The 9,065-nt window shown below is 42.0% G+C and overlaps 2 long non-coding RNA genes across 2 annotated transcripts in view; both read left to right on the top strand.

Annotated features, from left to right (window-relative positions):
• LOC123971554 overlaps window positions 1–3,198 on the top strand; it is a 20,773-nt gene extending 17,575 nt beyond the window's left edge. Inside the window, exon 3 of the long non-coding RNA XR_006825225.1 lies at window positions 3,078–3,198. This is a non-coding gene — a long non-coding RNA (uncharacterized LOC123971554). The remainder of the gene's footprint in view (window positions 1–3,077) is intronic.
• Window positions 3,199–4,661: 1,463 nt separating this feature from the next.
• On the top strand, window positions 4,662–7,713 carry LOC123970611. The gene is made up of 3 exons (XR_006825024.1): window positions 4,662–4,713; window positions 6,707–6,786; window positions 7,663–7,713. It is a non-coding gene; the product is annotated as an uncharacterized LOC123970611 (long non-coding RNA).
• The last annotated feature ends 1,352 nt before the right edge of the window (window positions 7,714–9,065 follow it).

Below are 9,065 nucleotides of genomic sequence, written 5' to 3'. Positions count from 1 at the left end.
ACAGGAAACAATTGTCACATTATTGGTCAGGATATTTATACATTTAACCGCATTTCCGACGAGGGCATGTAATACTTATTTCGTCCACTTGGGGGAGCTCAGGTTACATGAGGAAAGCTTGGATTAAATCAAAGATCGTCTCTCCTTAGGAACCGGGGAATATTGTTGATTCATCCTTAAATTCAAGCTGGCGATTAAGAGTATAGTAAAACATTTCTTTGTCATCATTTCTAAAGGGATTTTGTAAGAAAGTATTATGAACAAGCATTGATTACATCAGATGAAGGAGTGTCTTGCTGAAAATAAAAACATTGCACAAGTAACTTCTTTTCAGCACTAATATCAACAACAGATAGCAACAACAGTTAACATAACTACTCAAATAGAGGCAAACGTATTCAGGTAACTAAAGATTTAATTAAACTTAATTAGATGCTTTGAGTCTTTTGGAGAATGCAGTCCTTTGTCATCCAAAGTTCAGTGTCTGGAACATGTCACACTTAGGTGAGACAAGGAGTATCCTTTTGATGTGGTAATAAACAAAGAATAAGGTCAGTTTCCACGGAAACGTGTGTGGTGGGGTAAGTTTTGATAGGCTGTTCAGGGAGGTGCCAATGGCTGGCTCGTGTCCCTTTGTCAGTTTAACAGTCAGGCCCCGCGTTATCAGCTTCGGAATCAAAATGGTGCCAGTTTTATGGTCGGGCTAGCACTTAGAGAAAGCAACTTTGACCCCTCCCCATCTTCTCTGGGGAGGAGAAAGGAATTTAGGGTAGCTCCACATTTATTCCATGAAAAATGCACAAATCCACACTGTTGTTCACTACAATAGCAACAAGGAAGACAATTAATAGAATTGTTGTTTTGTATTTTTCTTGAAGCTTTGGCAATACTGTTACAGTACGTGGATGAATGGATGTCTACGGACCTTAATATTACGTATGACGTCACTTGGGAATTCCATTAACAGCAGAGTATCGCATTTCTTCTTTTTTGTCGTATACAGTAGTTTATTGGCCATATTAAATTGGACAGCCCTGAAACACACAGGTACACACAGATCCACATTGGCTCTTCTTACCGTTCATCCTGTTCCACAGCAGAAAAACAGCTTAATAAATGTTTGGAACAAACAAACAAAGGCCAGCAGATGAATATAATCTTAAACCAGAGGTGTAAAGGCTCGTGCAAACTACACGACTTTCAGCGGCAGGCCGATCGTCGTGCTGTTCAGATGGTGCGTTCCATTAGACATGGGAAGTCGGAATTTCCGAGTTCCCTGTTGGAACTTTCAACTGGAACGCCCCCTGAAGTCGGATTTCCAACTTTGTCAAGAAAACACACCTGAAATGTGAAACTGGAAATGACGCAAAAGTACACACGAAACAGCAGTTGTTTGTTATTATAAAAATAGCAATTATAAAGACAAAGAATCTGGGTGAAAGAATGGATTAGCACACGCAGGTAGCAGGGGTTGTCTGAGCTACAGAGAGGTGAGTAAAAACAGTTTTGCAGTGAAAAAGTAGCTGCCTGCTCTCATTGCCTGGATGTGGATGTTGAGTCGACCGAGGAGTCACTGTGGGCGCTGTGTGTCTGCTTCTAGCAGAACACGTTGGGAGACAGCTGCTGCTGTCGGCAGCTGCAGTGGTTGGGTCCACAGAAAAGAAAGAGCAGAAGTTGTGCTTAGTTTTGTTTATCAGGTGACATCATGGGTTGTAGGTCACTGACCGATTGTAGTTAAAAGCCAAGCCCATGGGCTGAATTCACATACAGGTGTGACTTCCTGGATGATTCATGAGAAACAGAGTTCACATTGACTCATATGACAGAAGTTCAGTTTAGATCACAAATAAACAACTTCATCTGTGAAGTTCCTATGATCCCAACACAGTCAAGGTCCAGAGGCATAAATATCCAAAAACACAGTGAATAAAACAATAGGAATGGTTTATTGGGCAAAAATGGTGGAAAAGAGACGAGCAGCAGTAGAAAAACAACTGACATGATCGATTTAACCCCTTAACACCGACTGTCGCAAAGTCGCATCACACCACTTCCTTTCAAACTGCAGCCAAGATAGTGCATGGATTCCCCCAATGCCTGGTGCATATTCGATACGTAACCTAGGAACCTTTTGCAAGCCCTGGTTTCTCGTTTATGCCTGTTGTCGCTAATTTGCATCATACCTACATCATACCTGATATCTTTTGTATGTTCTATACACAAATTAACAATCTCCACTTAAATTAACATCAGCTTTAAAGCAAATGAAAACACAAATATTTTAAAAATTTTATATCAAGGGGTTAAAGCCAGTAGCCTCTACTTGAGCATTCAAACATTCACTGCAAGGCAAGTCTCACCCCCCCAAAGTACTAGTACTTTCGGAAAGTACTATTACTTTGTCATTTTCTTTCACATTAACTTTTATGAAAAATATACTTTATTGATTTAAATGAATGGTACCTAATGTAAAATATGACATATGCATTATGCATACTCATTACTCTGAAGCATATTATGCATATGCAATTGTATCACTATCATGCAGCCTTTGGACAGGACTACTGCTTCAGTACAGTTTGTTGACCTGCATACTAAAAAAATGTGCATTTGATAGAATTAAAGCTTCCAGATTAAACTTTAGGATCATCAGTTTCAGATCTCCTAACAAGACAAGTTACTCCTCCTCACTCCAGTTAGGTGTTTTTTTTCTGCCTACTGCCAAACGTTATTGCTAACAATTAGCAATTTAGATTGCAAACAAGATTCGCCACCTGTACTGTTTTCTTGCTGGACTGTAAGATATTACTCATTATTTTGCCTTCCTTAAGCAATTCGAGGAACTTCTTGTAACACAGCACCTAAAACACTCAGGAAAGGGAACATGTACATTTTAGAATAAATCTGAAGGACAAACAGGTTATCCACCACCATTTTCAGTTAGGTACAATCATCAGGAATCCCAGGAGTAAATCAGTTCTTGATTAAATGGTGATATAGTGAAAACCAATGGGGCTGTGGGTGCTGAGGACACTGATCATCATCATCATCATCATATTATAATATTTTTCTTGCAGATAGGACTTGCCGTGCCTGGCTAATAACTGGAAGGGAAAAGCAGGAGTCTGCCAGCAGCAGCGGAAATTTTTAATGGGCCTGAACTATATCAGGATCCTGATTCACACTCTCACAGTCAGGTATGAACACACACACACATGAGGCTGCACAAATATACTATAAGGCAGCGCTTGTACAAAGCAGAGAAAAGGTAGACAGACATTTTCCTGCCTATGCACTCACCCATGTGGCCTGATGAACAATAGCAGCTCTTGTCAAGGATGTAGAATTTATTCAGGAATTTCATCCAATCATGTCTGTGTCAGAGTAATTATAACACAGACTAAACGCTGAGTGTGTCTGTACCGCAGCACTAAAAAATAGATCCATCAACAGCGCTGCAGCATACACAAGACCGATATGATTCTCATTATTAGACACATACGTATGTTCACAAATACAGTACATAATAAAACAAACACTTTCATATGCTATAAAATGTACAGTGCCTATAAAAAGTATTCGTCTCCCGTGGACTTTTTATCATTATTGTTATTTAACCATTTTAATCACAGTGGATGTAACTAGGGACATACACTAGACCTGCAAGCAGGTATTAAGAGGATCCAAGCCTTGCGATGTCGACTTCGCCGACTTGCCTTGCATCGTCCCGACAAGTCGGACCTGCAGTCCCACGGGTGCGACGCAGATGCAGGTGGAGGCCAGGGCACTGTTTAGAAAGTGGAAAAACTCCGGGTTAGTTATCTTGAGATAAGGGAAATCCTGGGTTTTTCCTTTCCAGAAAGAGATGTCATTGAAAATCTGTGAACCCAACCTGCTTGCTACCTTTTTTCTCTGCCTCTTCCCTCTTACAAGGCCAGACAAGCTGTTTAATTTCTTCATTGATTTAGTCCGTATCAAAAAAAAACAAAACACATTAGTAAGAAGAGATTTACTGTATGTCAGAATCAAACTCCTGTTTGGATATCAGTTTGTAACTCAGGTATATCTAAAATAACTGCTTGTGTGTGCTGTTGTTGGTTGCACTGTTGGAACATAATTCCTCTAATTTTGGAGATTATATGTTATTGTTTAGGAAAATAATTTCATCATATTTCACGAGTGTGGACAAAACGCACTTACCTTGATTCTTCATCTGAAAGTTCTGGACTGCTGTTGTCCTGTTCACAGTGCACTATGTCTTCCTCCAACATGAAAAAAGAGGGGTCTATGTTAGCACGGGCATAGGTATTTGTGGCTGCTCTCAGTTTCTGCTGCAGAATGTACTGCTTGTGTAAGAGACAGCATTGCAGTACCTTCTGTCAGCTCTCTAAAAGAAGCTAAAGTAAAAAAGTAGAATTTTAAAATTATATTTAAATTAGGCAATAATGACCAACTTCAATGATCATTGAAGCTGGTAACATGTAATGCAGTTTGAATGCCTGACTCTAAGACTCTACTTTAGCTACAGCTACAAAGCCCGTCCCCATTTTGACCATATTGCCTTCTTTACTTTGAGAGTTGGTATACCCCAGTGGCATGGAACTCACACTTCTCTGCTTTTATAAATAGGCAGTTCTCTAGGAGAGGTTGCAGGACTTGGCAGACATGTTGCACACGCTCAATGTCTCTGGAAAAGATCAGGATATCATCAAGGTAGATAAACTCAAAACGATTAAGCATGTCATACATTTTCAGTAGATGTCCTTAACTTTGTACTGTCCGAAGGCAGAATCCAGGCTCTCATCCATTGTTTGTCCTTACCAAATAACTTTTTATACATGTGCTGAGACCACTGCTGCATCCAGCAGCCTTTTATAGCTTCATAACACTAAACAGTCACTCTCTTTGTCCAGTTCCAAACTCTCTGCAAGTGCCTTTCTTATGTACAGGTTGGGATGATATTGTCTAGATAGTTCACAAAATAAGAGTAAGACTGTATTCTATGTCCCCAGCTGTTAGGAGTGTGGTTTTGTGTTCATGTCTTTCCTGTTGTAGTCTGTTTTTGGATTCTGTTTTTCTATAGCTTTATTTGATCTTGTCATGATTAGGGTTTTGTAGCTAAGTCTAGTCCTTTGTTCATTTGCATGTTTAAGTTTTCTTAGTATCTGTCTTGTCTCATATTCTGCTTATGTCCTGCATGCTTATGTGTGTCTTAGTGTCTACTCCTGGTCCGTGTACTTTGATATTATTTTGTCCATGTTTGCTCTGCGTCCTGTTTAATCTTAGTTCAGTGGTATATTAATCTGTCTGTTTATGTTCTGGTTCAGTTATTCTGTTTCTTCCTGGTTATTAGTTTCCCTATGCCCTTATTGGTGTCTGTTTTCTCCTGTTGTCTCTCTGCTTGCATTGGTATCTCATTAGTCCTGATCCCTCACCTGTGTTGCTCCTGCCTCGCGTGCGTGCGTCTCTGTCACGTCCTTGCGTCTATGTTGAGTGTTCTGCCTCGTGCTCTGTTTCTCTGTGTTTTTGGATTACCTTGCCTTTGTTGGATTTTCACCTGTGTTTGGACTCTTGCCTCATGATTGGATGTAAGCCTGTTTTTTGTTGTATTAATCACCATAAACTGCATCCTCCTCGCCTGCGTCTGCATTTTGGGTCCACACCTCAGTCCTCAGCCTGCACTCGGCAACCCTTGACACCAGCATTAACATATCTAGATTGCGAGAAAACCATTTCTGATGGGAAGTATTGAGCTCATTGCGAATGAAGTAATTCAAAAGCGGGACTGTGCAAAGGCCTCACAGCCCTTCACATTACGTACTACTGTCCATTCATTTCCAATAGGGTCCACATTTCAGAGGCTGGCTATACAAGGGTTTACAAAAATGGCCCCGTTAGGTTCCAGCATAGAGAGCCAGCAGCAAGGGGCCTTGTAAAGCTGGCTTTTTAAGCCCAAGGGCCTATTGAGAGCCTGTTTTCGGGCATGGAGAAGCAGCAGAAGTTGGTCCATGTTCCTGGAAATTTCCAGGGGCACATGAAGAATGCCTCCCCAGGAATGAGAGCTTGTCCTGGGGCATGGGGGGAAGCCAGCTGGAGAGGGCCTTTTAAATTTGGCTTTGTGAGGACCAGGGGCCTATGGAGAGCCTCCTTACCCAGGGATGAGAGCCTCTTCTCGGGAATGCAGACCCAGCCGGTTCCTGGAAGTCTTCCCAGGAATGACAGCCTGTTCTTGGGCACATATAGTTTGATGGATAGGACTGAAAGTGAGTAACCCTAATTGCTAGAACCACTTTCCAGAAACCTGTGGTGTCCATCTCGGAATCATCTGATCCCCTCTCGTCATCACTCAATTCCTCACTACTCATAGATGTGGTGTTGGTCTTCTCCCTCTTCTTTCTTGCACCAGAGCCTATTGTTTCACCAAGAACCCTGTTCACAAGTGTAGGGATAGCTGACTTCTTATCTGCCCAATTTCCAGGAAATGTAATTGCCTGGCCATCCTCACTGAAGGCGTAAAGTTGCCTATTCCGCCACAGTCAAAGAAGAGCAGCAGGCTGGGTCCTTGATCTCTGTGCTACAGGGACATTAAATTCCCCCTTGAGTATCACACTGTATCTCACTGACACTGAAAAAAATACTTATATAATTCTCTCTCTCTCTCTCTCTCTCTCTCTCTCTCTCTCTCTCTCTCTCTCAAAACACGCAGCTGACACAATAACTACCGGCTGTTCATGGTCTTTCTTCCCACTGCTTGGCTCACAAAACAAGACAAAAAGATATACACAGGTAATCTTGGTATACTAATCGTCACAACATTCATGAGGCTAAATGTCTCAAATGTAGCCAACTGTCATCACAGGACTATACTGTTAGAATTACATCTGCAGACTACACATTGGGCACTATTGTTACTATATGACAACATAAAATTGATGTGCTGCGCAGTTTTTTAGATCATAATTTAAAGTTGGGCATGGGGAGTGTCAAGTCATCTCAAGTCAAAAGGCTCAAGTCCAAGTGAAGTCACGAGTCATAGGTGTTAGAGTCAAAGTCGAGTCACAAGTCTTTGATTTTGTCGAGTCTAAAGTCATCATTTTTGTGAATCGAGTCCAAGTCATGTGACTCAAGTCCACACCTCTGCCTGAAAGTATTGAAGAACTTAGTCAGCGCCTTAACAACAACACGAGCAGTAATAGTGTGCAGGGGAAAGGCTTCAGGGAACCGCCTAGTTGCACACATCATTGTCAATAAATACTGATTACCGCTCTTAGTGTGAGGTAAGGGTCCTACACAGTCAATTAGGACACGGTCCAATGACTGGGATTGGGCACAGAGTCTTATGCGTAAGAACATACTCATCAGCTAAGGTAGCGCCGCCAATGTCTGCACCTTTTGCTCATTCAGATACATCACAACACTATCAGGGAGACACTTCTTGAAGTCCTCCAGAAACATTAGTTCCCTAAGTGAATTAACGTCAGTTACCTGACTGGCAGCAGTCCATTTATCAAACAGTACGCCCATCTCTCTAGTGAACTCAACATACGTCTGGCCCTGCTCTCTTTTATGCTCCCTAAATCTCTGCCGGTATGCTTCAGGAACCAACTTGTAAATGCACAAAATGGCAACCTTAACCTTCTCATAATTTACACTGTCCTCCAGAGGTAGTGCGGCGATGGTCTCCTGAGCTTTACCTTGGAGCTTGCACTGGAGCAGGAGAGCCCAGACTCCAGGTGGCCACTGTAACGTGGACAGCAATGCACTCAAACGCTACAATAGGAATCCACTTCAGACTCACGGAAGGTTGGTATCAAAGCTATGTGCATACCTACATCAACATTTATTTTGGTCAAATCAATAGCTGTATCAGAGGAGGGAGAGAGTTGTGGCATAACTGAGGCAGATGGTGGAACATGCTCCACCTTGGAGTTTTCAAGCTCAAGCTTCTGTAGTTTCACAGCCTTGTCAACCTCCATTTCCAGCTCCGCCTACAGTTTTCAGCCTTGGTGGGGATTCTGTTGGTTCCGGAGTGCACAAGCGCATCCTGCTTCGCCTCCAACCCAATAGCGATAGCCTTAGAGGGTGAAGCCTATACGAAATAGAATGGTAGTTACGTTCTGTAACTCCAGATTCTATGAGTATAGGCGTAGCCCTCTAAGCTGAAGGCCTCACTGGACCTTGGTTCTCAGTGCTGAAGAAAAGGCATTTTGGGAGCCGAAGGCCATGTCTCACCGTTGTATATAGGAAAGGATTTAGGAGAGGCCCACGCTGTGGGTGGGCGTAGACAACTTGTCTTTTCTCACGTGCGGAGGGATAAACCCAATAGCGATAGCCTTAGAAGACTGCGCCTATACTCATAGAATCTGGCGTTACAGTACGTAACTACCCTTTAACAGCTCAGTCGTCCGTCTCTCTCCCTCCCTCTCTCCCCACTTTCATTTTAAAACGGAGACCTTTTGCCATGTTCCCGCCTCCCCTCCAGATTAATCCGAAGACCTAAAACGGAGAAGTCTGAAAATGCAGCTGACCCCTTGGGCAAAAACGTGACTTTATAAAATGATGACACAGACACTCACATTTGGCTTTCTGATTCGGTGTTCATCAAAAAACCGTAGCTGTGTGGATGTAGCCTAACATTACCCTACTGCTCTCTCTGCTCCTTTCATGTCAACCCTCCCATTTGTAAAAGATGTAGACTGTGCTTCTTGCACAAGGGTCAAACAACCCTCTGAAATATTAGGCCCATACTAGTGGTAAACTTGGCTATATGAAATTACAATGAAAATAGTAGTTTAAGTAATTTTAACAATATATTAATATGGAATTAACATTGTACTTATTTATTTTAATGTCCCTTAGTTTGAAATGTCATTGATGCCAGTTATGACTCCTCTCTGTAGCCCACTCTCCATTCCCTAAAGCCCACTGAACCTGCCTGCGTATCCCAGAACAAAAAGCGGCTACTTCAGAGTTTATTATTATCGACTCACGATGCCTGTGCTCCTTTATCTCCTAAATATTTTATATCGCGTTTTTTGTTGCAGTTTTTATAGTTGAAATAAATT

The sequence above is a fragment of the Micropterus dolomieu genome, linkage group LG05 (genome assembly GCF_021292245.1).
Source record: "Micropterus dolomieu isolate WLL.071019.BEF.003 ecotype Adirondacks linkage group LG05, ASM2129224v1, whole genome shotgun sequence".
In the NCBI taxonomy this organism is placed as follows: domain Eukaryota; kingdom Metazoa; phylum Chordata; class Actinopteri; order Centrarchiformes; family Centrarchidae; genus Micropterus; species Micropterus dolomieu.
Note: the sequence above shows the minus strand (reverse complement) of the source record. Positions and strands in the feature narration are given on the sequence as shown.